The following is a 25,641-nucleotide window of genomic DNA, read 5'->3' as shown; positions in this document are numbered from 1 at the left end:
GGGCCTCGGGCACGGTGGGGCGGGTCCCGCCGACGTCTGGCGGCTGCGGGCCTTGCGGACGGAGGCCGCGGGGAGTGGGAAGCGGGTCGCCGGCTTTCGCCACGGGGACGGCCTCCTGGTGGTCTTCCTGCGCTCTCCCGCCTTAGCCTTCCCTGCGTTTTGGGAAGAGCCGGAGGACCTCTCCCTGTCGTTATTTTCATTTTTGTTCTTGTCACTCGTAGCCGAAGGTGTCTGGTAGGTGATCTGAGTAGTTTATGCAGACGCACCTTGGGATGAATGTTTTGATTCGCCCGAAACTGCTGTTGGCTTGACGGTGCGATTTCATGCCTAAAATGACCTAAAGCAATTGCCATCTCCCAAAGGCCTTTGAACAGCAGCTGATAGCTGTGTGCGTTGCAGGTGAGTTTTGTAGAGAGATTTTTGTGTGTCGAAAACTGATTGCCATCTTGTTGGGGATGGGAAATCGAACGTTGAAAGATCCAGTTCGTCTCCTTTGCAAAACACGTGTGAAAAGGAGCCTTCAGCGCGCCCGGAGAGGGGAGGCCATTTCAGGCCGAGGGTGGACTTCAGTATGGGGTGGGCTTGTAACATTGCAGCCTTCAATCTCTGGAGAAAGCCAGTGGTGTAGAGTATCTTTAGATACAAATTTTGGATAATTCGCTTTAGTTCTTTCGGGGAAACTAGAATAATATAGTTATTTTTTAAGGAAATGAATGGTTTTGCCAGTCAGAACTGCGTCTCAAGAGTTTTGATGTGGTTTACCCCGGCATCATTCGGTAGTTTACTACTTTGTATTGTGTAGCTTCTAGAGTTTCAGAGACTCAGAGTCTGTGAATGACCTGAATCTAAATTCAGATTCTACTCAGTCTCCAAACTGCGATAGTTTCTTTAAAAAAAAAGTGTGGGCGTGCAGTTTTTGCCTCGCCCCTGAGAGGCAACCCTGTACCACCGAGCTACATCCCCGGCCTCTGCAGCTTATATTATACAGGCTGATACTTTCCTGCTTTAACTCTTGTGATGTAATCTGATTCTGATAAGGTTTTGTTTAATGTTTAATTTGTTACTGATTTTACCATAAAAGATGCTTTTTTTCTTTGATTTTTTTTTTTTTTTTTTGCAGTAGTACACGGGCAGAATGCCCTGTTTGTTTGTTTATTTATTTATTTATAGGTGGTGCTTAGGATCGAACCCAGTGCCTCACACTTGCTAGGCAAGCGCTCCACCTCTGAGCCACAGCCCCAATCCCCAAAGCTGTTTTTTTATGCTATTGTTTTTAGTTCTTGTATGCAGTCGTTATAGTGATCAGGAAAGTAAATATTAAAATACTTCAAAAGATACCGTTATTTTTATTATATAAAACTCAGAGTTTGATTGCCTTTCTTCCTCCTTTCCATGTTGAACTCTTCACACACACATTGAGAGAATAGCAGAGTTCCTGTTTACGCTCATTTAGTTTCAACAATTATTAGCTCTTAGCAAGTGTTTTTTTTTTTTTTTTCCATCTGACCCCTCAATCCCAGATGTCATATCTGTTTTTGTTTTTGGGGGGGGGGCGGGTAACTGGGGATTGAACCTAGGGTTGCTTTACCACTGAGCTACATCCCCAGCCCTTTATATTTTTTTTATCTTGAAATATAGCCTTGCTTAATTTCTGGGGCTGGCCTTGAACATATAATCTTCCTTCCTGCTTCAGCCTCCAAAGTCACTGGGATTACAGGATGCACCAGAGCGCCTGGCCAGATATCATATCATTTTAACTGTTAAGTGTTTCAGTATGTGTATCTTAAACAATAAGGACTTTTTAAAAAGGTAAACATGAATACCAGTATTAGAAAAAAGGAGTTTCTTTAATACCTTCAAATATCCAACTACTGTTAACATTTTCTTGATTGTCTCATAATTTTTTTAAATAGTTTTGAGCTAGGATGCCAATGTCCCATACCGTTGTAACTTGTTTTAATCTATAGGCTCCCCCTCTATCATCAACATCTTTTTTTTTTTTTTTTTTTTATTTGTTGATGAAACCTGACCTGGTAGTTTGTTCTGTGGAGTAATCCGGACTTCAGTCTGTAGTATTTTTTAACACTACAGAATTTGCTGTAAACTGATGGCTAGATAGAAATGTCTTATTAGATCCAGGTTTGATTTATTCTTTCAAGATGACTTTTAGGTAGGTAAACAGATAATGGTGCATAATCTGGTTAGCAGCCCTTGCTGCTTGGAGTCATTAAGCTTTGAAAAATATTGATGTTTTTTTTTTTTAAATATTTATTTATTTTTTTAGTTTTCAGTGGACACAACATCTTTGTTTGTATGTGGTGCTGAGGATCGAACCCGGGCCGCACGCATGCCAGGCGAGCGTGCTACCGCTTGAGCCACATCCCCAGCCCTTGATGTTTTAATTATGTAACCTCATCCATGATTAATTGGAATACTTGTTTTTTTGAAAAAAAATATTTTTAGTTGTAGATGGACACAATACTTTTATTTATTTTTATGTGGTGCTGAGGATGGAACCCAGTGCCTTCCACATGTGAGGCGAGTGCTCCACCACTGAGCTGAAACCCAGCCCCTAAATGGAATACTTCTATAGAGAAATTTTCCTTCATTCACTATTTGATTACCTTGAAGTATATTTCTTCTAGAAAAGGCAGGACAAATGCTTAATTCCTATTATTTTCTAGTTTTCAAAATTAAAGAGTTGATTCTCTAATATCCTTTAAAAGTCGCCTGTGAATTGTATCTATGTGTTTGTCCTTGTGAACTCAGGATCTTAAATGTATTTTTCTTTTTTTGGTACTGGGGCTATGTTCCCAGGCAGGAGGATGGCAAGTTTGAGACTAACCTCAGCAATTTAGTGAGGCCCTAAGGACTTAACCAGACCGTGTTTCAAAATAAAACAGGGTGTTACTCAGTGGTAAAGCGCTTGCTTAGAACATGTGTGCCAGGCCCTGGGTTCAATCCCCCGCACAACAAAGAAAGAAAAGTTAGTGTATATGAAATGTAAATAAGTTATATGTTTAGACTTGGGTTCCATCCATAGATATTTCAATATGTACATGCAAATATCCTAAAATCTGACAAAATCCTAGACACTTTTGGTCTTATGCCATTTCAGATGAGAAATACTCAATCTGTGTTTAGAAACAACAGTTCAGGCCTTTGGGCTGCTTACTGTACTAGGTTAATCATTGTTTCTAGATCCTTTTAGTGAGCCGGTTGTGTGTTACAGATACTTTCGGTGTCAAAGTATGAATTGTGTTCTACTTAACCTCAGCCTTATACCTGAACCTTTTTTCCTTCTAAGCCAAACATTTTGTTTCTTCTTATTCAATCATTTTAGCCTGCACTGTACAATTTATCTCAGAAGACTGTCAACACAAGCACCAATGAAACTGTTAAAAGAATTTTTTTGTACCCTTGTTAGGTCTATCTAGTCAAATTCTGTTTTAAAGTCATTTAGAAGAGTTACTATGTGGTTTTGCCATCACTGTATGTATAGTTTAGTTCTATAGTTTGGTTTTTATTTTGCCTTCACTATTTAAAAATTGCTTTTTAAAAATTTAATTTTGAGGGCTAGGGCTGGGGCTCAGCGGTAGAGCCCTTGCCTAGCATGTGTGAGGCCCTGGGTTCCATCCTCAGCACCACATAAAAATAAATAAACAAAATAAAGGTATTGTGTCCAACTAAAACTAAAAAGGAAATATTTTTTTAAAAAACTTAATTTTGATAGGGCATGGTGGCACATGCTTGTAATCCCAGTGACTTTGAAGGCAGAGGGAGGATTGCAAGGTTGAGGCCAATTTCAGCAACTTAGCGAAGCTGTCAGCAACTTAATGTCTCAAAATAAAAAGGGCTGGGGGTGTGGCTCAGTAGCTAAATGCCCCTGGGTTCAATCCCCAGTACCTCCCTTCCCAAATAAAAAGTTTTATAATTAAAAGGCTTTCAAAGTCAAACCTGTAAAACAAGTATAGTTGAACCTCTGTCTCCTTCATTTTATTCCTTCCTTTCCCCCTACATATTCTTTCCAACTTGTATTTTGGACCTGAGATCCAACTCAGGGGTGTTTTAACACTTGTAGGTGGACACAATGCCTTTATTTATTTATCTTTATGTGGTGCTGAGAATCTAACCCAGGGCCTCATCTGTGCTAGGTGAGTGCTCTACCACTGAGCCGCCACCCCCCCCACCATCCCTCCCCCCAGCCCTTTTTAATTTGTACTTTGAGATAGAGTCTGGCTTAGTTGCTGAGGCTGGCTTTGAACTTGCAATCCTCCTGCCTCAGCCTCCTGAGCTGCCGGGATTCAGGCATGTACCACCACACCTGGCAAGTTATAACTGCCTTTTTTTTTTTTTTGGTACCAGGGATTGAACTCAGGGGCACTTGTCCATTAAGCCATATCCCTAGATATTTTATTTAGAGACAGAGTCTCACTGAGTTGCTCAGTGCCTCACTTTTTGCAGAGGCTGGCTTTGAACTCGAGATCCTCCTGCCTCAGTCTCCCAGGCTGCTCAGATTACAGGCGTGTGCCACTATGCTTGGCTAAGATATAACTGCTTTTTAAGGAACATTTAACACAAACATCTTGCCTGGTAATGCTCTTTTTTTTTTTTTAAATTTCATTTTAGTTGTAGATGGACACAATATTTTATTTTAAAAATTTATTTATGTGTGGTGCTGAGGTTCGAACCCCAGTGCCTCACACATGCTAGGCAAGCCCTCTACCACTGAGCTACAGTCCCAGCCCCTGATTTTTTTTCTTATTCTATAATTTGGTGAAGATTTTCTGGTACATTTAAAGGTATAGAGTCTAAAGAAATTCTTCACATAGGAATGATATCATACTCCAGAATTCTCTTCTGTCAAGAAGACAACCTTAGCTTTTTTGTTATATGGTGATTAATGACTATAGGTTAAAGACCTCAGTTTTATATTTTCCTTTTTGTAAACAGTTGCCCTCAGCCCCTCAACTGCAATAATATAGTTTTGTGTTATCTACCGTTTCTGAGGTACAGACATCAAACTCATATTGACATAATAAATACAGTGTGCCTTAGTAGTTTTTTCCCCTGTTGTTACCAGTGTTCCCTCACAGGTCATCCACATGTTCATTGAGCTCTGAGATAAGTGTGTGAGTAGTGTGCCTGTAGCTGTAGTCATGTGTAACGATTTGCTCACGTCTGTTCTGCCTTCAAGATGCTTCCTCAGGCAGTCCTTCTGTGCTGCCTCCACTGTCACTGCGTGGGTCCCGGCAGTCCCCGTCTCTCCCTTGGACTCCATAGCAACCTCCAGCTGGTCTCCTGGACGCTTTCTTCCCAGCTCCTACCCATCATTTAGGGTGTTTTTCATAAAATACCATTGGATCACCGTCTGTCCTGTTTAAAACTCATCAAAGACTGATAGTCATTGTATCTAGGTATAGGGGATGGGGTGGCTGTTGGACAGGGTTACAGACAGTCCTCAACTTAGAGTTTTTTGACTTTATAGTGGTATGAAAGCATATCCATGAAAGTATTCTGTTTTTCAGTGCAGTATTTAATACATTACAGGGGATATTCAGTACTTAATATACATCAGCTTTGTGCTTGATGACTTTTTAGCCCAGCTGTAGGCTAATGTCAGCATTCTGAGCATCTTTTTCTTTTTTCTTTTTTTTTTTGGCAGAACTAGGAATGAACCCAAGGGCGCTTTACCACTGAGCCACATCCCCAGTCCTTTTAAAATTTTATTTTGAGATGATCATGTTTAGTCGCTGAGGCTGGCTTTGAATTTGCAATCCTCCTACCTCAGCCTCCTGAGTCACTGAAATTATAGGCCCGTGCCCAGCTTCTAAGCATATTTAAAGTAGGCTCAGCTAAGCCCAGATGTTCAGTAGTTTAGGTGTATTCAATGCATTTTCAACTTACAGTATTTTCAATTTACAATGGGTTTATCAGGCCATTATTCCATCATAAGTCTAGGAACATCTATATGCCTTTGGAATTTTGATTATTTGCCTGGATTATGTATTCAGACTAATAAGTTTTATAAAAACAAAAGGGTTCAATTCCTCGTACAAACAAACAGTCCCTGCTGCCTTGCTCTTAGAATGACAGTCCTCCATTTGACTGGTGTTATGGTTGGATATGAGGAATCCCCCAAAAGCTAACACATGAGACAGTGCAAAGAGGGTTCAGAGGAGAAATGACCTTTACAGCTTTAACCTAATCAGTGAATCAATCCCATGGTGAATTAATCCCTGATGGGATTAATTGGGTGGTAACTGGAGGCAGGTGGGCTGTGGCTATGGGGAATACATTTTGGATCTGGAGAGTGGAATCTCTCTGCTTCCTGATTGTCACCTGAGCTGCTTCCCTCTGCCACACTCTTCTGCCATGATGTTCTGCCTCAACTTGAGCCCTGAGGGAGCAGCAAAAAAGTCACAGCAGCAAAAAAGCTGGCTGAAACCCCTGGCACTGCCGCACTGCCTGCGCACAGTGGGTGCAGTCTGCCGTGGGCAGTGCCTTTGCGTTTTCCTCGCCGTGTGCTCTTCTGTTGAGGCGTCTGTTGATAAATGGGGATATGCTTTTATTTGGCAAAATAGAAAGTATAGAGTCCACATTATACATTTTATTTTTCATCTTTTTAAGCACATGCAGTTTGCTAGGTATTGTGCTTTTATGTATATTTAATCCTTAAACCTGACAAGCAGGTCCTGTTTCAGATGGCAAACCAGGAGTTTTACAGAGTTGCCCAGGTCCCACAGCGAGGGGGCTGTAGATGTAGTCATGTGTAACGATTTGCTCACATCTGTTCTGCCTTCAAGATGCTTCCTCAGGCAGTCCTTCTGTGCCGCCTCCACTGTCACTGCATGGACTCCATAGCAACCTCCAGCTGGTCTCCTGGACACTTCCTTCCCAGCTCCTGCCCATCATTTAGGGTGTTTTTCATAAAATACCATTGGAGATGTGGAGTTGTTGTGGAGATGGAGTCCAGGCCTGGAGTGTCCTGCCCTCTAGATGATGCTTTTAACTGGCCGGTGCTGCCCCCCCTTGGTGGACTCCTCAGTCCTAACATGAGGCCTCTGTTGGCAGCTGCTGTCCTGGTCTCCCCCTCAGTGCATTCACATCTATCCCTGTGTTGGTTCACTACTGTACTTCTGCAGTCTAGCACGGTGCCAGAAACAGTAGGTCTTTAAGAAATATTTGTTCAATTAAAGATTTTTAGTTATTTTTTAAAAGCTTGGTTATGAGGAAGAATGTTCATGGATAATTATTACAGGAGATATGGCTTCAATTCCCTTAAAGCAGGAGTTGGCAGATTTCCTGTGAGGGGCCAGGCAGTAAATATTTTTTGAGCTTTGAGGGCCAGGTGTTCTGTTGCAACTGCTCATCTGTATTATTATTATTATTATTATTTTGTGGTGCTGAGGATTGAACCCAGGGCCTTGTAATGCGGGGCAAGCACTCTAACAACTGAGTTATGTCCCCCGCCCGCTCATCTGTATTTTGAACAAAAACAGCCATGAGTGATATGCATGTTGTTATCGTATCTCATAAGTTGCCCTGGAACTTTTGATCCATTTTCTTCAACCTCTTGTGTAGCTGAGATTACAGGGGTACACCCCTGCGCCTGGCTTGTGAACCTTAAAAATATGAGCATTGGGCTAGATTTGGTTGGGGAGAGTTGTGTTTGTTAATTCTTGCCCAGAGTCTTAAATCTTATTAGGTCAGATTTGACACTGGACTTCTGGACAGAATTTGTCTGCCTGTGTTGGCTCTTTGAAAACACCGTGCTTTGGTCTGTTTAGGACTATAGATGACATCCTGCTTCCATCCTGCTCCTAGACTCCCTGTGAGTAGACTGTGCACAGTCCATTATAATAATTTCAGCAAGAAATCTTAACTTTTCCTTGAGTAAAGTGCTGTCCCAGAATGAATTTTTATATTTTGTTTTTCCTTTTAACATTTTAAAAAATTTTATTTATTTTTACTAACATTTTTTAGATGGACACAATACATTTTTTTTATTTGTTTTTATGTGGCGTTGAGGATCGAACCCAGTGCCTTGCACCTGCGAGGCAAATACTCTACCACTGAGCTACAACCTCATTTTTCACTAATGGTTTCATAGAAGTTCTTGGAGTTACAAAAACCTCGTTATACCTAGCGGTGCAACTTCTGTTTTAGCCAAATTACTTAATTTTTTTTCTTTTTAATACCCTTATTTTATTTATTTATTTTTACATAGTGCCAAGGCTTGAACCCAGCGCCTCGCATGTGCTAGGTGAGTGCTCAACCGCTGAGCCACAACCCCAGACCCCTTAATCTTGTTTTTTGAATTATAAATGAGAAGTAGTACTTGTGCCTTTTGGGCATTAGCTGTAGTGTAAGTGAACTGGCTAGTGGTGTGTTAAAAGAAAAATCAAAGTAGAGGAAGACAAAATGAAACAATTAAAAATGGCTGTTAATTTGTATTATTCCCAAGCAGACATCTTTAATATTTCTGGATATGCTCTAAATGCATGCATAAATTTAATTGGTTTTCTGTCCCACTCTTTGCTTTGTGAAAATAGTGTGAAATCATGTACATTTAGGAAGAGCAGAGTTAGGTCCTGCCTCATTGGAAGAGAGGTGGAAGGGAACCCAGTACAGTCAACCGGGACGGGTACATCAGCTGGGGGTGCGTGGGTGCCAGCTGCACTTGCTTCTGACATCTTAGCTCTTGTTTTCACTAGGCAGGGCACAGGCTCTGACTCTAGAACTCCCTGTCTTGCAGAGCGCTGGTTGTGTACTCTGTGTGTGTGTGTATTCTCCATCTTCAGTTTTTTTAATAATTCTCAGAATGAGAATATTGAAAGAAAAGCATAGTAAAATATAGTTTAATTTTTTTTTTAATTGTTGATGGACCTTAATTTATTTATTTTAATGTGGTACTGAGGATTGAACCCAGTGCCTCAGCTAGGCAAGCGCTCTACCACAGAGCTACAACCCCAGCCAGTAAAATATAGTTTTTAAATTGATGTAATTTATATATGGTAAAATGTAATTCAATGTATTTAAGTCACATTTCCACAGGAAAAAGACATTGATCTGATTCCTTGTTCAGCATATTTGCTTGTGGTATTAATACACTTAATTTTTTTTTTTTTTTTTTTTAGAATATGATTTACATTACCTTGAAAGTTCTTCCTGCAGGTAGGAGCATGGTCTAGAATCTGAGGGTGTGGCAGAGCAGCTTGCACCTTTATTGTAAGCTTGTTCTCTGTAGGGATTGTGGATAAAATGTCTAATAAGCAGAATTTGTGATAAACAGCAAGTTAATAAAAAAAAGATTATTTTTTTTTTCAGTCTAAGCTTTAAACTTTGTTTTTACTTCCCTGTCAGAAATCATTCAGTCATTGTGATATATTTATTGGCTTGGGCCTTGTGTAACATGTTTTTTCTCTTGCTCTTTAAAATTCCCTCTGGTCCGCAGCTGTAGTGTGTTGGCTGTGAATGGCAACATCTTTTTCTTTTATGTATATTGTGTTCCTTGAGAATTAAAACTCATTAAGGCAAAAAGCCCACTGTTTGTCATTTAGTTATTTCTTCATGCTTTGAATGGTTACTTGGGCAGGTATAAGGGATGTCCTTTTTTGAAATACCTTATTTTCTAATAAGACTTTAAACGCTGAACCTTATGTAAGATTCAGTTACTTAACAGATTAAATATACTAATACCTCCTTAGTTCGGTCAGAGCCTATCAGCTGTCACATGGTTCCTTAACATAGTTAGGAATTGAGCATAGCATAATATAATATTAAACTTTAACAGAACTGTTTAATGGTTAATACTTGTCTGACTTTCTGCGTTCAGGACACTTGGGTTGGAAGGAATGATGGAAAGCAAGTTTAATTCAGTTTGCCTTTTCGGCTTTTTTTTTTCCCCCTTTTAAACAATTCTTTTAAAAAATATTTATTTTTTACTTGTAGTTGGACACAATACCTTTATTTTATTTATTTTTATGTGGTGCTGAGGACTGAATCCAGGGCCTCGCCTGTGTTAGGCAGGCGCTCTACTGCTGAGCCACAACCCCAGCCTCCTTTTTAAACAATTCTTATGAGTAACATCTAATAGAAATAGCATTCTTTTTTTCTTTTTCATTTCTCTTTTTGTGGTGCTGGGTTGAACCAGAACAATTGTTTTTGATCTTGTTACCTTCACAGTGTTGAACATATTTTGACAAGGCTTTATATGAGTTTATGCTACATAGGAAGAAGTTACATAGGACTAGAGTACGTAGAACAGTTATCCCAGCAGTAAAAAAGAGAAAGAGATTGAGATGGGATCTTCCTGTGTTGCCTACGTGGGCCCTGAACTCCTGGGCTCCAGTGGTCTTCCTGCCTCTGCTTCCAAAGCAGCTGCAACTGCAGGCGCACCTAGCTTTAGAATGTGGTTTTGGTGCTGGAATTGAACACATGGCCTTCTGCATGCCAAGTGCGTGCTCTGTTCCTGGGCCACACCCCTAGCCCTGTCCTAACTTTTTACTAAACAGTTTCTTAGGAATCTGCTCTGCTGGTATGAAATGACAACAGCATGTAAAAAATGTTATTTTCGCAAGCCTTTTTCCCAGTCTAGCTTTTAACTCGGACATCGGTCCCATATGTTTATTTGTGTTCACTGAAAGCCTGTTTTGTACGGTGTGCTGCCATACAGGGAATGCCCTGTTTTCCTCTCCTGGGAAGTTTGTCTCAATTAACGAATGACTGGGTGGCATATGGTTTGCCATCCTCCTGCCTCTGGAGCAGCTGGGATTATAGGCTTCTGCCACCTGGCTTAAATTTACGTTTTTGTTTGTCAGCAGCAGTAGGGGGTACTCGCTCACTTTCAAGCCTGTTTCTCCCTCATAAAATGAAGTACTCTAAGACACAGAGGAGAGAAATTGTGAAAACACTTTGAAAATGTAAATGCTGAGTGAAAACATATGTCTATACAAAATCCTGTGTGTGCGAGTTCACAGCAGCATTATTTTAATAGCCCCAAAGTGGACACAGCCCAGGTGTCCATCAGCTGATGAGTGGTTGAGCAAAATTGTAGACTATCCATACAGTGGAATAATTTTCAGCTTATAAAAAGTGTTGAAGCACCGATACCTCCTCCGCTTGGACACCTGGGAAACATGCTGGGTGAAGGAAGCAGACATAAAGGCTAGGTGTTGTGTGGTTTTATTCATGTGAAATGTCCAGAATAAGCAAACCAATAGGGGCAGAAAGTAGATGAGTGGTCATCTGGGCTGGGGCTGAGGAGGGGGTTAGGAATGAGGTGTGACTGCTAGTATGAGTGAGATTTCTTTTTAGGTGCTGAAAATGTCATGGTATCTAGGTTGTGACGATGGCTGCACAGCCCTCTGAGAATGCCAAAGCCACAGCTGTGCAGTTGAAGTGGGTGAAGGTTTTGGTGTGAGATATCTCAGTGCAGCTGTAAAAAGGTGAATGCTGGAGGAGGACTTTCATTCTCACTGAAGTCAGCCAGCTGTCATTGGTATAGTGATGGTGTTAGAGTCATCACGTCAGGGTGTGGGCGTCAGTTTTGTCATTGAAAATATGTTGGTGAAGGTCTCCATCTCTGTGTAAGGCAGTACCAGCAGTGGTCATGTCCAGATGGAGGAGTGTGGGGCCATAGGCCTCATACTTTCCTCCCTTCCCTTCCCTCCTGTCTGTGCAGAGGGAAGGTGCAAAAGAGGCAGGAGAGAGTGAGTCCTCTCCACTGGCTTCACCCTCACAGTGAATCCGAGGTATCTATCCGAGGGTTCTATCCTCAGCACCACATATAAATAAAATAAGGGTATTGTGTCCACTTATAACTTAAAAATAAATATTTAAAGAAAATGGGGGTTGGGGATGTGGCTCATTGGTTGAGTGCTCCTGGGTGTTCAATCCCCAGTACCAAAAATAAAAAATAAAATGCTTCCTTGGACCAGGGATAGTAGTGGGCATCAGGGACCCGCAGAATAAGAGAGAGGTCCTGCACTTGAAGGGATCTTGCTGAGGTATTCTCTGTAGGACATAAGGGTAGATCCCTGTGGGAGGGTTTTTTTTTTTTTTAGGTATAGATGGACACAACACAATGCCTTTATTTTTATGTGGTGCTGAGGATTGATCCCGGGTCCCACCCGTGCTAGGAGAGCGCCCTACCTCTGAGCCACAATCCCAGCCCTCCTGTGGGAGTTTTGAGGTCACTGAGATGGTTCCTATCACAGCAATTTTTATCATTTATGGTTTTATAAAAAAACAGGGTAGTGATTCTTCTTTAAGAAAATGGTAAACAGTAAATAGAAAACATTCTAGATTTTCTTTTTAATTTTTTTAGTTGTCGATGGACCTTTATTTATTTATTTATTTTTATTAATGTGTGGTGCTGAGAATTGAACCCAGTGCCTCACACATGCTAGGCAAGCGCTCTACCACTGAGCCACAGCCCCAGCCCCATTTTAGTTTTTCTTGGTAGGTAATTTCTGTTTTGATCCCTTGGTGTGCCAGTTTGAGGGTGAAGTAGAACCCTCATGAAAGCTGTACGTCATAGATTTATATGCCCTATTCACACAATCTAGTATTTGTTTTCATGGAAAATCTTACTTGAGTAGTAGTGCCTTACTTAGGATAATTCTAAATGTTATTAGTAGTGAAAATGGTGGTTGTGTGTGTGTGAAACTGTATGAAGAGCGTGTTCAGTTGTGAGGCTGATCCTGAAGTGTAGCCTGGGGTCTGTGGAGTGGGTGAGTGTCGTGTCAGTGGTCTCTTGGTATTCAGGTTGGCCCATACATGAAACTTTGGTGAAGTTATTACGTTCTGAAACTCAGTTTGTTATCTGTGAAGTGATATGGTGACATCTAAACTTCCTTCTGGAACTAAAAGTGTATGCCTCTAAGGCTGTGTTCACTGCTCTATTGTTCTATTACAAATGTTTATATGTACATAATTATTTTATAGATATATAATATATAATTTTTTGAGTACTGGGAATTTAACCCAGGTGTCCCCCTCTTTCTTTCTTTTTTAATTTTTTTTTTTTTTTTTTGGTAATAAGATCATTGTATTTTAATTATTGAACCTGAAAAACCTATCCTCAGAGCAGATGTTGAACCCAGGTCATTTAGGAGAACACCAGGCATGCTCACCAATATAGGGTGACTACCAACAGCCTGTAAGAAGATATCCTTTCACAGGATTTTAAGCAAAAATCTTGTAGGTAACTATGCTGTTATTTATATATTATTCATTAGTATTTAGGGGAGATTAATAATTTTTAGGCCATAAAATGAATAAGAACTAACTAAACATTTTCTGATATAAGTTCTATCTTTTATGCCTTTCTTTTTTTTTTTAACCTTTATTTCATTTATTTATTTTTATGTGGTGCTGAGGCTCAAACCCAGTGCCTCAAACATGCTAGGTGAGCATTCTACCACTGAACCACAACCCCAGCCCCTTTTATGCCTTTCTTTTTAAAATTTTTAATTTGTTTTACACATGACAGCAGAATGCGCTTTCATACATCATACATAATGGAGTATAATTTCTCATTCTTCTGGTCATGCCCGATGTAGAATCCCACCGGTCATAGGGTAATAATGTCTACTATCCTTCCTACCTCTCTACCTGCTCCCCTCCCTTCACTTTCCTCTACCTAATCTAAAGTCAATCTGTTCTTCCCTTTTTCTTTTTAATTTTGAGACGGTCTCACAAAATTGCCTCAGTGATTCCCAAGTCACTAGGATTACAGGCATGCACCCAGCTGACTTTATTATATAGTACCATTTCATTGTTACATTAATAAGCATTTATTTAATGTTTACTGTGTTCAGAGCATTATGTTGAGAATATCAGAGGTAAAGCACTGAATGGCTTTGGGTAAGCTGCAGTCTAGTGGTTGGATTAAGACTTCACTGCAGAGCAGGGAGATGGTTGGTAAGAGGGAACTATTAAGTGGTGGTCATAAGTGTCCTGTGCTCCTACCAACAAGGGTTACTCTTGTCCATTATAGTCCATACAGATGCTGCTGATGCTGCTAACAACATTGATTGCTACATTTATTTGAAGTTTACTGTGTGCATTATACTAAACCTTTGATGTAAATTAACTAATTTAATCTTCAACAAAATAAATAGATAATGATTTTCTGATTTTATAGATGAAGAAACTGAGGCATGGGCTGGGGATGTGGCTCAAGCGGTAGCGCGCTCGCCTGGCATGCGTGCGGCCCGGGTTCGATCCTCAGCACCACATACAAAACAAAGATGTTGTGTCCGCCAAATACTAAAAAATAAATATTAAAATAAAAAAATTAAAAAAAAAAGAAACTGAGGCATATAGAGAATAAGAGTGTGCCTAAGGGCTGGGGATGTGGCTCAAGCGGTTGCGTGCTCGCCTGGCATGCGTGCGGCCCGGGTTTGATCCTCAGCACCACATACAAATAAAGATGTTGTGTCCGCTGATAAGTAAAAAATAAATATTAAAATTTTCTCTCTCCCTCCCCCCCCCCTTTTCTCTCTCTCTTTCTTAAAAAAAAAAAAAAAGAAATCACACTTTGTGAGTAAGAGGTCTTCCATCAGTGAAAAACCAGACTGATTGTTTTAAAAAAAATTCTGTTTAAAAAAAGAAAGAAAAAAGAGTGTGCCTAAGCTAGCACAGCCAGGCTGTGAACTGGGATCAGCACTTAGGGTCTGGTCCAGAATCTGGACTCCAGATATGACTCAGACACCTTTATTGGTCAGTCAGCACTGGGAGGAGAATGGAGTGTTTACGAAGACCCGAGCCAGATTATTTTCTGTGCTAGTGATATCAGACAGATTTTAGAAATATAAACAGGCTATGGTGCATTAATGTTTACTTCAGTTTGTTCAGTGAAACAGATGGTTGGCTTATCTCTAACTGCCTCACCCAGGGTTGTTTTAGAAACCACGCCCGAGAGTGTTGGTTAAGGGGCTGAGTTAAAGTGAGGAATCTCACCAGAGATGTCAGGTCACGTGGAACGGGGAGCTGTACTTCAGGTACTGAAAGGTAAAATAAGTTTTTCATCGAATGTTATTTTTAATTAAAATGCATTTTAACTTTAGTTGGTTACACTTAATGTTCTTGAAATTTTGAAGTGAAGTTTTTGGTATGTTACTTTTGCTTTCTCATCAGGTACTGGAACGATTAACATGCTCATTGTTTGTAGGGTACTGCTGTGTGCCATCATTCTGCTGCCCATCTCACACTTGTCCCTCCTTGCGGCCTCTACAGTCTTGGAACATATGACTAAGTGCATTTTGTTATAAATGAGGAAACTGAGACACAGAAGATGATGAACTTACCCAAGGTCTAAGTCGAAGGTTATGAAGCAGTAGTGGGGCACTGCTGCTGCTAGGTTGAAGTGTGTGTCCAAAGCCCTGGAGGGGAGCAGAAAGACACTTCACCTTGTGGGGAGGAGGGATTCATGGCATTGAGATAACTGGAGAACATACCATTTATCAAAATGAATCTCAGATGGGTTAGAGAGAAATGTATAAAATTATATAGATGCTGTGGAGAGAAAGCAAATAAAATGTTCATCAGAGATATGCTTTAAAACTTTCTTGGGATGGGTGTGGTGGTGCACGCCAGTAATCCCAGAAGCTCAGGAGGCTGAGGATAGGAAGTTCAAAGCCAGCCTCAGCAACTTAGTGAGGCCCTAAGCAACTTAGCGAGACCCTGTCTCTAAATAAATATAAAAAAAGGTCTGGGGATGTGGCTCAGTGGTTAAGCTCCCTTGAGTTCAATCCCTGGTACCAAAAACAAACAAACAAAAAAACCAAAAAAATCCAAATAACTTTCTTGGAACATTTTGTTAGGTGTATGCCTGTGAAGGAATAATGACGTGTAGTTGTCATTATGCAAATGCTCAAGTATTTACTCATTGAAAAATAAAATTATGATGATGATCTGGGGATAAAAGGACAATAGCTACATCACTTTTTCAAATTTACAAAATAAATACATCCAGATCTCAACATGTAGTTAAAGGAAGGAAATGAATAGTTCATAAGGGCAATTTCAGATATAAATAAAAAAAATCATCCTCTCCTACTACCCAGAGGAATGCCAAAGAAAGCAGAGACTTTGGCTCCATTGGAGGGAAGCGTTGGCCATGCACTACAGGCTATCCTGTGGGAGACTGATCTCAGTGAAGAAAGAGCTGTTGGGACCCAGCCGTAGCCTAGCAGGCAGCGTGTTCTTATTTCAGCCAACAGGTAGTAGGGCTGCAAGAGGAGAGGTTGATAGACACATTGTTTAGCAGATGTTGGCTTCTGCCACTTTTATATATATTTGCCTGTTCCATGGCTGCAGTACAGTTTTTTTAAAAAATATTTTTTAGTTGTTGATGGACCTTTATTTTATTTATTTTTATGTGGTGCTGAGGAACGAACCCAGGGCCTTGCATGTGCTAGGTGAGTGCTCTACCACTGAGCCACAACCCCAGCCCCTGCAGTACAATTTTGTACATGCTATTTTAAAATTTTTTTGTTATCAGGGATTGAATCCAGGGGCATTTAACCACTGAGCCACATTCCCTGCCCCTCCTCCCCTTTTTATAAAGAGAGAGAATTTTTTAATATTTTTTTTTAGTTTTCGACGGACACAACATCTTTATTTTATTTTTATGTGGTGCTGAGGATCGAACCCAGCGCCGCATGCATGCCAGGCGAGCGCACTACCGCTTGAGCCATATCCCTAGCCCCCCCGCTTTTTTTTATTTAGAGAAGATCTCACTGAGTTGCTTAGAACTTGCTAAGTTGCTGAGGCTTGTATATGCTTTTTAAAAAACTTGTAGCTTGGGACTGGGGGTGGTAGAGTGCCCGCCTCACATGTGGAAGGCACTGGGTTTGATCTTCAGCACCACATAAAAATAAAATAAAGGTATTGTGTCCATTTACAACTAAAAAAATATTAAAAACTTATAGCTTAAATGATTGGCCACATCTTAGCTATTATTTATAAGATCATCTTTATGACAAAATAAATTTCCATACAATTTTATAATTATTAAACTATATCCCCTGTACATGTCCATTTTTTTTTTTTTTTTTGAGGGAGATAGTCTCAGGCTAGTGCCATTATTCCCTCCTGATGTATTTGATTGGAATTAGATTGTAGAGTGTTCCTGCCCCTATCAGATCTGCAGAGGGTCTTGTCATACTGAGTGTCTGATCAGTCTGTGCTTCCTGACTTGGCTGGTTTTCCTGTAGTCTTGGTGAGTCACTGGAGTGCCCACACACTGAGTTATAATGTCTCTGAGGTCTGGAGTTCCCTTTTCTATTTCCCTACCTCTGAGGGCCATACATGCTGGTGTCTCCAAATTTAGTCAGCTGGAGGCAGATGCAGCTGTGATCCTTCTGCATCTCAGCTTTGGGAATTGACATCATTCTTAGACACATAAACCCACTTAACTCAGACGCAAAACTCAGGCCTGAAGGTGGAGCTGTGTGTCCAGTGGTACTGTGCTGGCACAGCCCATCTGAGTCACCTGGAGCTTTGCGTGGGTGGATGTCCAGGTCCCACTCCCAGAGACTGGGGTTTGCTGGGTGCCACAGTGTTTTTTTTTTTAATTTTTTTTAGAGAGATAATTTTTTAATATTTATTTTTTAGTTTTTGGTGTACACAACATCTTTATTTTATTTTTACGTGGTGCTGAGGATCGAACCCAGCGCCCCGCGCATGCCAGGCGAGTGCGCTACCGCTTGAGTTACATCCCCAGCCCTGCCACAGTGTTTTTGAAGCTCTCCAGGCTGTGCCTACAGAGCCAGGCTGGAGAGCCACATGTCAAGGTGCTGTTTGAGACACAGGAGGGCCCGCATGCTGCTGTTAGCACAGCAAGCAGTATTGTCAGGTAGAAGCAGCAGCTCAGGATACTGGAGCACCCCCTCAACAAAGAGTGGTTGGACCGAAGATGGGGGACAGCAAGGGAGGCTCACAGGAGTGCTTAGAGATGTACGCTTCCCCAGGAGGCAGGGCAGCGCCAGGTGCTGCTGGGAGCCTAAGGAGCTGCTGGTAGCTGGATGGAGACAGTGGGTCTTAGAGGCTCCCACTAGGTAGGGTTTTAGGAGCTGCACATAATTAGTCTGTATTTTCTGGTGGTGCTGGGATTCTGGTCCCACCTCTGGGGCTGGTTTTGAGTGTGGAGTGAACCAGGTGCTCAGCCCTTTGCTTCACCGCTTTGCCTCTTGGCTTTTGCTTCCTTTTTTTTTTTTTGTGGGTACTAAAGATTGGACCCAGAGGTGCTTAGCCACTGAGCCACACCCCAGCCTTTCTTAATGTTCTTATTTAGAGACAGGGTCTGCTGAGTGCTAAGTTGCTGAGGCTGGTTTTAAACTCGTGATCCTCCTGCCTCAGCCTCCCAAGCCACCGGGATTCCAGGCGTGTGCCACTGCGCCTAGCTGGCTTTTGCTTCTTTCAAATGGCCGTTTGCCAGGCCATTTGCAGCAGTGTTCAGAGATCTTTGAGAAGCAATTGGCTCACGAGGCCATTAACCTCATCAGTTGATGAACCATAGATGGATTCAAAGCTGAATGGAATATTGGGAGTTGGCAAAAACTGTAGGAGGTGGAGCCTCATTGGAGGACGATCACGGGTGCTTCCTGGAAGGTAAATCTCCTTCCCCTTCCTGGATCTCCCTCTCTCCCCATTCCTCACGCCATGAGCTGAGCAGCTTTTCGCCACCAAGCCTCTGCCGTGAAGTTCTACCTCACCTCAGGCCCAGAGAAGTGGAGCTGCGCTCTGCATTGTTTTTCTCAAGTATTAGTGACAAAAGCCCACTGATGGACTCTCTCCCCTCCACAGTTCTTACCTTTGGCTTTGGCTCTGGCTGTCCCCTGCCTGGAATGCTTTTCTGGGTGCATGGCCATCACCACCTGAGTCTCTTTGCTTGGCTGTCCCTTCTTGGGCTTCCTCTGCTCTTCCTGCCTAACATGTGACTTCCTCCCCACCTCCTGGGCTTCAGTCTCCACCCATGGGCCTTCCCTTCTGAGGGACTGCTGTGTGGTTTGCTTGTGGCCCCTGTCCTCTTGGCTCCTCTGGGAAGGTGTGCACCCTGAAGGCAGAAACCTGCATTTGTTTGGTGACTTCCTCGGGTGTTTGGTGGTTGGACAGTGCCTGGGGCAGGCTTCAGGTAGCCTCTCAGTAGAGCTCAGCGAAGGCTTGACCACTGAGTGCGTGTCAACTCTCTGGGAAGTGTGGCGGCAGTCCTGTGTCTCTTCTTGCTGCATTTGAAGCCGTACAGGATCTGCAAGTTCCAAGGCCTGTCAGTGGAACCTTTTTGAGTTTGGATTCTCCCCTCTACCTGCCTCCTACTGTCATGTCTGTTGTTGTGGCACTGTTTTGGTTAAGTAAAAACTAATAATAAAAATATATGCCATTTCCCTTTGTCTGAATTCGCTTTTGGTAACTTTATTTTCCTTTCGTGGCTAAATTTTACCCTTTAAAATGTCACTTGGATTTTTTGGGGGGTGGGGTGGGGTGGGGGGGATTGAACTCAGGGCACTCAACCTCTGAGCCACATCCCCAGCCCTTTTTTGTATTTTATTTAGAGATAGGGTCTCGCTGAGTTGCTTAGGACCTTGCTAAGTTGCTGAGCCTGGCTTTGAACTCGAGATTCTCCTGCCTCAACCTCCAAGCCACTGGGATTAGGCATGTGCTGCTGTGCCTGGCATAAATATATTAAGGTGGAATGGTGTCAAAGTATTCAAAGCTAGATGAAATAAAAACAAAAGAAAAAAAGAAAAGTGGGTCAGGGGCGTGCTTAGGACTTCACTAAGTTGCTGCGCCTAGCTGGCTTTTGCTTCCTTTGTAGCTTAAGAAGGAAACCTGGCACTGTCCTCAGAAGTCCCAGAGATTGCTGAGCAGCTGTGCTCCAGCCTTTGTGTATACATAATATGGATACATTCCTTAGTGCTCAGCGGTTGTGTAGTTCTCATCCCCTAGCCACTCTTGGTTCAAAGCTTCCTTTTATCATTTGTATTCTCAGTGAACCAATCACTTGACAATATTCAGTTGCTGACCATTAGATTCTGAAAGAACCTGCCTGTCTGTTTTTTGTGGTCAGTATTTTAATCTTCCTTTTACCTACAGCCCTGTCAAAGTTACCCTCCCTACCCCCCACCCCAATAAAAATTCAAACCAAACCATCACTTAGTCTTAGCATACTGCCCTCATGGAATGAAATTCAGGATAAATTTTCTGGCTGGGTGTGGCTCAGTGGTGGAGGGCTGGCTTAGCATGTGCAAGGCCCTTGGTTGATTCCTAGTGCTGCAAGGGGAAATAAACCAGGAAAAGTTTTCTTTGAGTAAACAGTAAACTTTGAGAACTTGAGTAAAAATAAGAAATACTGTAGTGACAGAAGGACAGTCACAGTACCATAAAGTAGCGCAAATAGGGAGAGCACCTGACGTTGCAGCAGGATGAAGTTGTGTGCTGTTTTCTTTGCCATGAGGACAGGTCCAGGGCCGCGTCTCAGAACAAGTGACTCATCCAGTAATTCCAGTGCAGGCCTCTTGTGTGGTGTCAGTCATTGTCAAGTATATACCATTATGTCTCCCAGATTCCTCTCCTGAAATCTCGATTGTTTGCTTTGTGGAATTTCTTCTTGAAAGCACTTAAGAAAATGTGGATGGGCTGGGGATGTAGCTTGGGGTAGAGTGCTTGCCTAGCATGTGTGAGGCCCCAAGTTCAATCCTCAACCCCGTTAAAAAGAAAAAAAAAAAAGGGCTGGGGTTGTGGCTCAGTGGTAGAGCACTCGTCTCGTCTCGCATGCGCGGGACCCTGGGTTCGATCCTTAGCACCACGTACAAAATAAATGAGTGACATAAAGGTATTGTGTCCAACTATAAAATGAATATTAAATTTTTTTTTAAAAAGTGTATAGATTATATTGCTCATGGGCCATGTGAAAGTAATGGATGTCACTTTAAATAGAATGATTTGGAATGAAAGTAAATTTTGTTAGTAACAGAATGATTTCTGTATTTCTTTAGCATTGGTTCGTTTGGCAGGTATTTTCTGAGCCCTTTTGTATGCTAAATGAGGGGAAACAGTGCTGAACTGGGAGGAAGAGAGAGGCCTTCTTGTTCTTTCTGCACCAACCCCTTTGACTCCTGTGCGGCAGTTCGTGGCATTTGGAGTGAGTGGTTTTTTGGGTTGGGTTCAAAGTTGGCCATTTCTTTACTGAGGCCTGTGGCACGCAAACTGAGTCAGTTCTTTCATCAGCAGATGAGATTCCTCACAGGGTCGTTGAATCGAGTAGCTTGTGTGTGGATGTGCCTGCGGTGTGTGAAATGGCTGCAGTGGGCTTTGGCAGTGTCCCTATGAAATACACATGCTAGCTGTGCTTCTGGGTCCCCTGCATTTCTTTCCTCCCTCCTTTGTACTGTGGGTTGAACCCAGGAGCTCCTACCACTGAGGTGCATCCCAGCCCTTTGTTATTTTGAGACAGGGCCTTGAATTGTTAATACTCCTGTCTCAGCCTCCCAAATTACTGGAGTTACAGATGCACACCACTGTGTCTGGCCCAGCCTTGCTTTTGTGACTTGCATTCTCTGTAGCTGGGTTTGGGAAACATTAAGTCTGGAGGTTGGGGATCATAAGGATGAAGATTTCAGCTCTATCCTGTTCTACCATTTCTTCAGCGTGTACTCAGCTGCATCATCTCATTTGTTCACTAGGTGGAGGTGAGGATGCTTCATGCATGTTGAAGCTTCACAGTACTGTGAGTGGACTGCCACCTGACTCCTGGCCTGGTCCTGACCTGTGTGTGGGCTTGAGGTCCCACTGTCAGCCGTAAGAAGGTAGAGGGCCAGCTCTACACCATTCTTAAATCACTGCTTCTCTGATTATTGCCTATTCGACCTGAAGCAAGTAACTGGAATTGTCCTCTAGTTATCCATCGTAGGATTGATAGAAGCTCTAGTTAAAAGCAGTGACATCTGTATTCAACAAAAAAAGGTGGAAGGTTTAGGCTGGGATGCTGTTAGCTAATGATTCCATTGCAGCCAGAGGAGCAAGAGGACTCACCTAGGTAGTTGGTTCCTGATTAACTGGAGATATGTGTGGGACATAGCAGAGACACGGTGCTTTGACTAATTTTTACGTCTTTATTTTTGGGTTTGTTTCTCATTTGAACTGTGCTGAGACATGAAGCCTGCAATGGCAGAGTACAGTTTCGTGAGGAGGGACCTCTGCAGCCTGGCTGCCCATTCCTGCCTGCTTTACCTTCATTGGGCCTCAGTGTCCTTTATTTATTTATTTATTTATTTTTTTAATTTTTTTATTTTTTTTTTTAGTTTTCGGCGGACACAACATCTTTGTATGTGGTGCTGAGGATCGAACCCGGGCCGCACGCATGCCAGGCGAGCGCGCTACCGCTTGAGCCACATCCCCAGCCCCTCAGTGTCTTTATATGCAGGAAAAATGAATTGACATATATAAAAATGAGTTTATTCAAATCAGTACTTGGCACATGGTAAGCAGTGATCATTTTAAGTTGTGATTATTGTTAAAGAATCTTCCGAGTTTTCATCTGAGGAGAACATCCAGAGACACAGGAATAGAAATGATCCGCTCAGAGTGATTAAAGGCTTTTCCTAAGCCCTGAGGTCTGGATCAGGACACTTTCAGTTCGCTTGAGTGGAGAAGAAGCAGCTTCAGCCAGCGAGAGGTCGTGAGGTCGTGTCTGTCTTTTCAGGGAAGTGGAAGTGCATTCCTAGCAGGCCATGTAAGCAGGGAGGGTTCTGCCCTGCAGTTGGCTGTTCCATTGGGGAGAGTTCAGGTGGGTTCCCTCTTGCCAGTGGATGTTAGGGTCCCCTTTTTAGTGCTGTGGTCTTTCTAGGTTTGCAGGTTTCTGAGTTGTCATGAATTTGGGGGCTCCTGTGCCTCTTCTGCTGTCTCACCCAGGGTGCTTCCTGGGTATGCAGACTTTGCTGCCCTGGGCCTGGGTGTGACCTCACTGTTGGCTCCCCTGAATCTTTCAGTCTGGTCACTCTTCCCAGCAGAGACTCTGTCTTTGACTTTGAGAGTGTCCCAAAGATGCAGTTTCATCCTGGATGGCAGCCTTCACAGAGCCCTTCCTCTCAGAGAAGTGAGTTGTCCCCTGTAGCAGATGACTTACTTGAAGCACAATCTCAGTTGAGCCCCTGCTGTGTGAGATGCTGGTGGTGATGGGGGCTCATTTACAAAACAAGGTAGAAATGGATTGTCTCTCCTCTGATGGCCCATGGACTGGTAGTGGAACGAGCATTCACCCAAAGAGTTTGGTCCTGTTTAGAAATGGCCGTAAAGGAGGTAGGAACGAGGTGTCCTGGCATGTGGGAGGCCAGGAGTCAGGATTGGGGAAGGCTGCACAGAGCAGGAAATATTTGAGTTGGCCTTTGAGTATGATTGGGGTCTGACAGGTTTTGAAGGGAGAGAATACTTAATTACTTCATTTAAAATTTACTCAAGAGAAGAGTGCGATGGCGCATGCTTGTAATCCCAGTGCTTCTGGAGGCTAAGACAGGAAGATTGAAAGTTTGAGGCCAGCCTCAGCCATTTAGCAAGGCCCAAAGTGATTTAGTGAGACCCTGTTTCAAAATTAAAAATAAAGAGGGCTGTGGATTGTAGCTCAATGGTAAAACATCCCTGGGTTTAATCCCTGGTACCAAAAAAAAAAAAAAAAAAAAAAAAAAAAACAAACTAGTTTATTGGGCACCTGTTGGGAACCAGGCAGTATAAAATGTGAGGGAAGTTGGCGATCAGCCTCCTCACTGTTGGGCCTCTTCAGGGCTCAGGAGGTGTCCTTCACTAGGTGGTGCTCCCTCCCCAGGACGCCTGGGAAGCATCTCTTCTGTGAAGGTTTCCCAGGTATGTAATACAAACCTGGGCCTTAAAAGATGGCGCCTCCCTGTCCTGGCGGCTGCAAGTCCCCATCAATCTGTCCAGGGCTGGCTCCTCTGAAGGCTGCAAGGGGCTTCTGTCCCGGGCTCTGCAGCTCCTGTTGTCCTGGAATCCCTGGGGCTCCTTGGCTTGTAGAACCACCACAGACCTCTGCCTTCATCTTCACAGGGCCTTCTCTCTGCCTGTGAGTCTGGGCAAGCTCCCCTTCTACGAGGACACCAGTCGTGGGGGACCAGGGCCCACCCTGCTTGAATATGACGTCATCTGAACTGATTACACCTGAAAGGACCCTCTTTCCCTATAAGGTCACATGCTGGAGTACTGTGATTGAGGATTTTTTTTTAAATTTTTTTTTTTAATATTTACTTTTTAGTTTTCAACGGACACAACATCTTTGTTTGTATGTGGTGCTGAGGATTGAACCTGGGCCACACGCATGCCAGGCGAGTGCGCTACCACTTGAGCCACATCCCCAGCCCTGTGATTGAGGATTTTAGCATAGAAATTTTGAGGGAACACCATTTAGCCCATAACATGCCCTATTTGCTCTTTCCACCTCCCACTAGTAGACACTCCCTTCCTGCTGACAAAGGATAGGTAGATGTCTCTCTGGGAAATACTTCAAGAATATGTAGAAATTCTGGCAAGAGTTTTCCAGCAGGCATTTTAACCCAGAGAACTTCTTTAATGGCCACCTTCTTGCTTGTTTTAATCTTTGGTTTGGTTTCAAATGCTGGCTTTAGGAATTCAAAAGTAAATCATGCAAACACTTGAAATAGTTGCCCATTAGTAAAAATATCTGTCAACGTGGAAGGTGCTGAGAAATAACAGTCTGACCAAAGGCTCTCGGATTAGTTCCCTAGATGTTTTAGAGAAAATCTGTCTGGGTTTTGGTCTGAAGGTAGATCATACATTAGTGAGGATGGATCATTCTGGCCCCGAATACCTTTGCTACAAAAAACTACAGGAGGGCGCCCTTAGTGTTTCCAGATTCACCTAGCATCTTCGAGTGGTGTCCTCTGGGTTGTTAGAAAGGAATGTTAACGATGAAATTGTCTCCCATCCTGATGCCAGTGGAACAGCGCTGAGGGAGCGTGCAGGGGCTGGCATCTGGAGCCTGTTGTTCAGGTCATCATGGAGCACTGCCAGCCTCCTAACCAGAAGAGCAGGGACCCTGGGCCTCACCCTGCTGCAGTATCACCAGCCCATGGCCAGTCTTGTTCTTGTGTGTACCCCTACCTGCTCCTCCATGTTTTAGGTAGATTTCAGGCATCATTTTATTTCACCCATAAACATTTCTCTGTTTAACTGTGGGAATATCACAATTAAAAATTTTAACAGCAGTTCTTTTCTGGCATTAATATTCAGTTTTGTCCAGTTGTCTCAAATGTCATTTTTTGATTTATATTTTACAATTTGTTTAATTAGAATCCAGGTATTAGCTGCAGGTTTTCAGCAGGGATGTGAGTGATATGATCTGGTTTTATATTTTAAAACTCTGGCCTAGTGGTGGAGAATGGATTGCTGTGGGGGATGGATAGAGGAACCTTTAGGAGGGTGTTGCTGGTCTTGGGGGTGAGAGAGAATGCTCTGGATTTGAGCTGTGTGTTTGGGGGGTGGGACAAAGTGGATGCATGATTGTCACATGGGCAGGCCAGCCTTTTCTGTTACAATCCATCCAGACTTGTTTTCTTTTGTGTGTGTGTGTTGTAAAGGGTTGTTCCCAGGAATTTCATTAAT

At 42.7% G+C, this 25,641-nt stretch overlaps 1 protein-coding gene across 17 annotated transcripts in view; it reads left to right on the top strand.

Moving 5' to 3' along the window:
• The window catches only part of Add1 (adducin 1), a 68,767-nt gene that overhangs the window by 222 nt on the left and 42,904 nt on the right, over positions 1-25,641 (top strand). The window contains exon 2 of one of the 17 annotated variants that reach the window (XM_058572451.1): positions 222-399. The exons of 14 other annotated variants lie outside the window; for them this stretch is intronic. The gene's annotated coding sequence lies outside the window, so the exon portion shown is untranslated. Of the gene's footprint in view, positions 1-221; positions 400-21,695; positions 21,819-22,468; positions 22,493-25,641 lie in introns of those variants that run through there. 2 more of the 17 variants (XM_058572452.1, XM_058572453.1) reach the window with 2 other exon arrangements.

This window comes from Marmota monax, unplaced genomic scaffold (assembly GCF_021218885.2).
Source record: "Marmota monax isolate L192 unplaced genomic scaffold, Marmota_monax_Labrador192_F-V1.1 WCK01_AAM20220418_F8-fsc00009, whole genome shotgun sequence".
Taxonomy (NCBI): Eukaryota; Metazoa; Chordata; class Mammalia; order Rodentia; family Sciuridae; genus Marmota; species Marmota monax.
The sequence above is the reverse complement of the archived record's forward strand: the minus strand, read 5'-3'. Positions and strand labels throughout refer to the sequence as shown.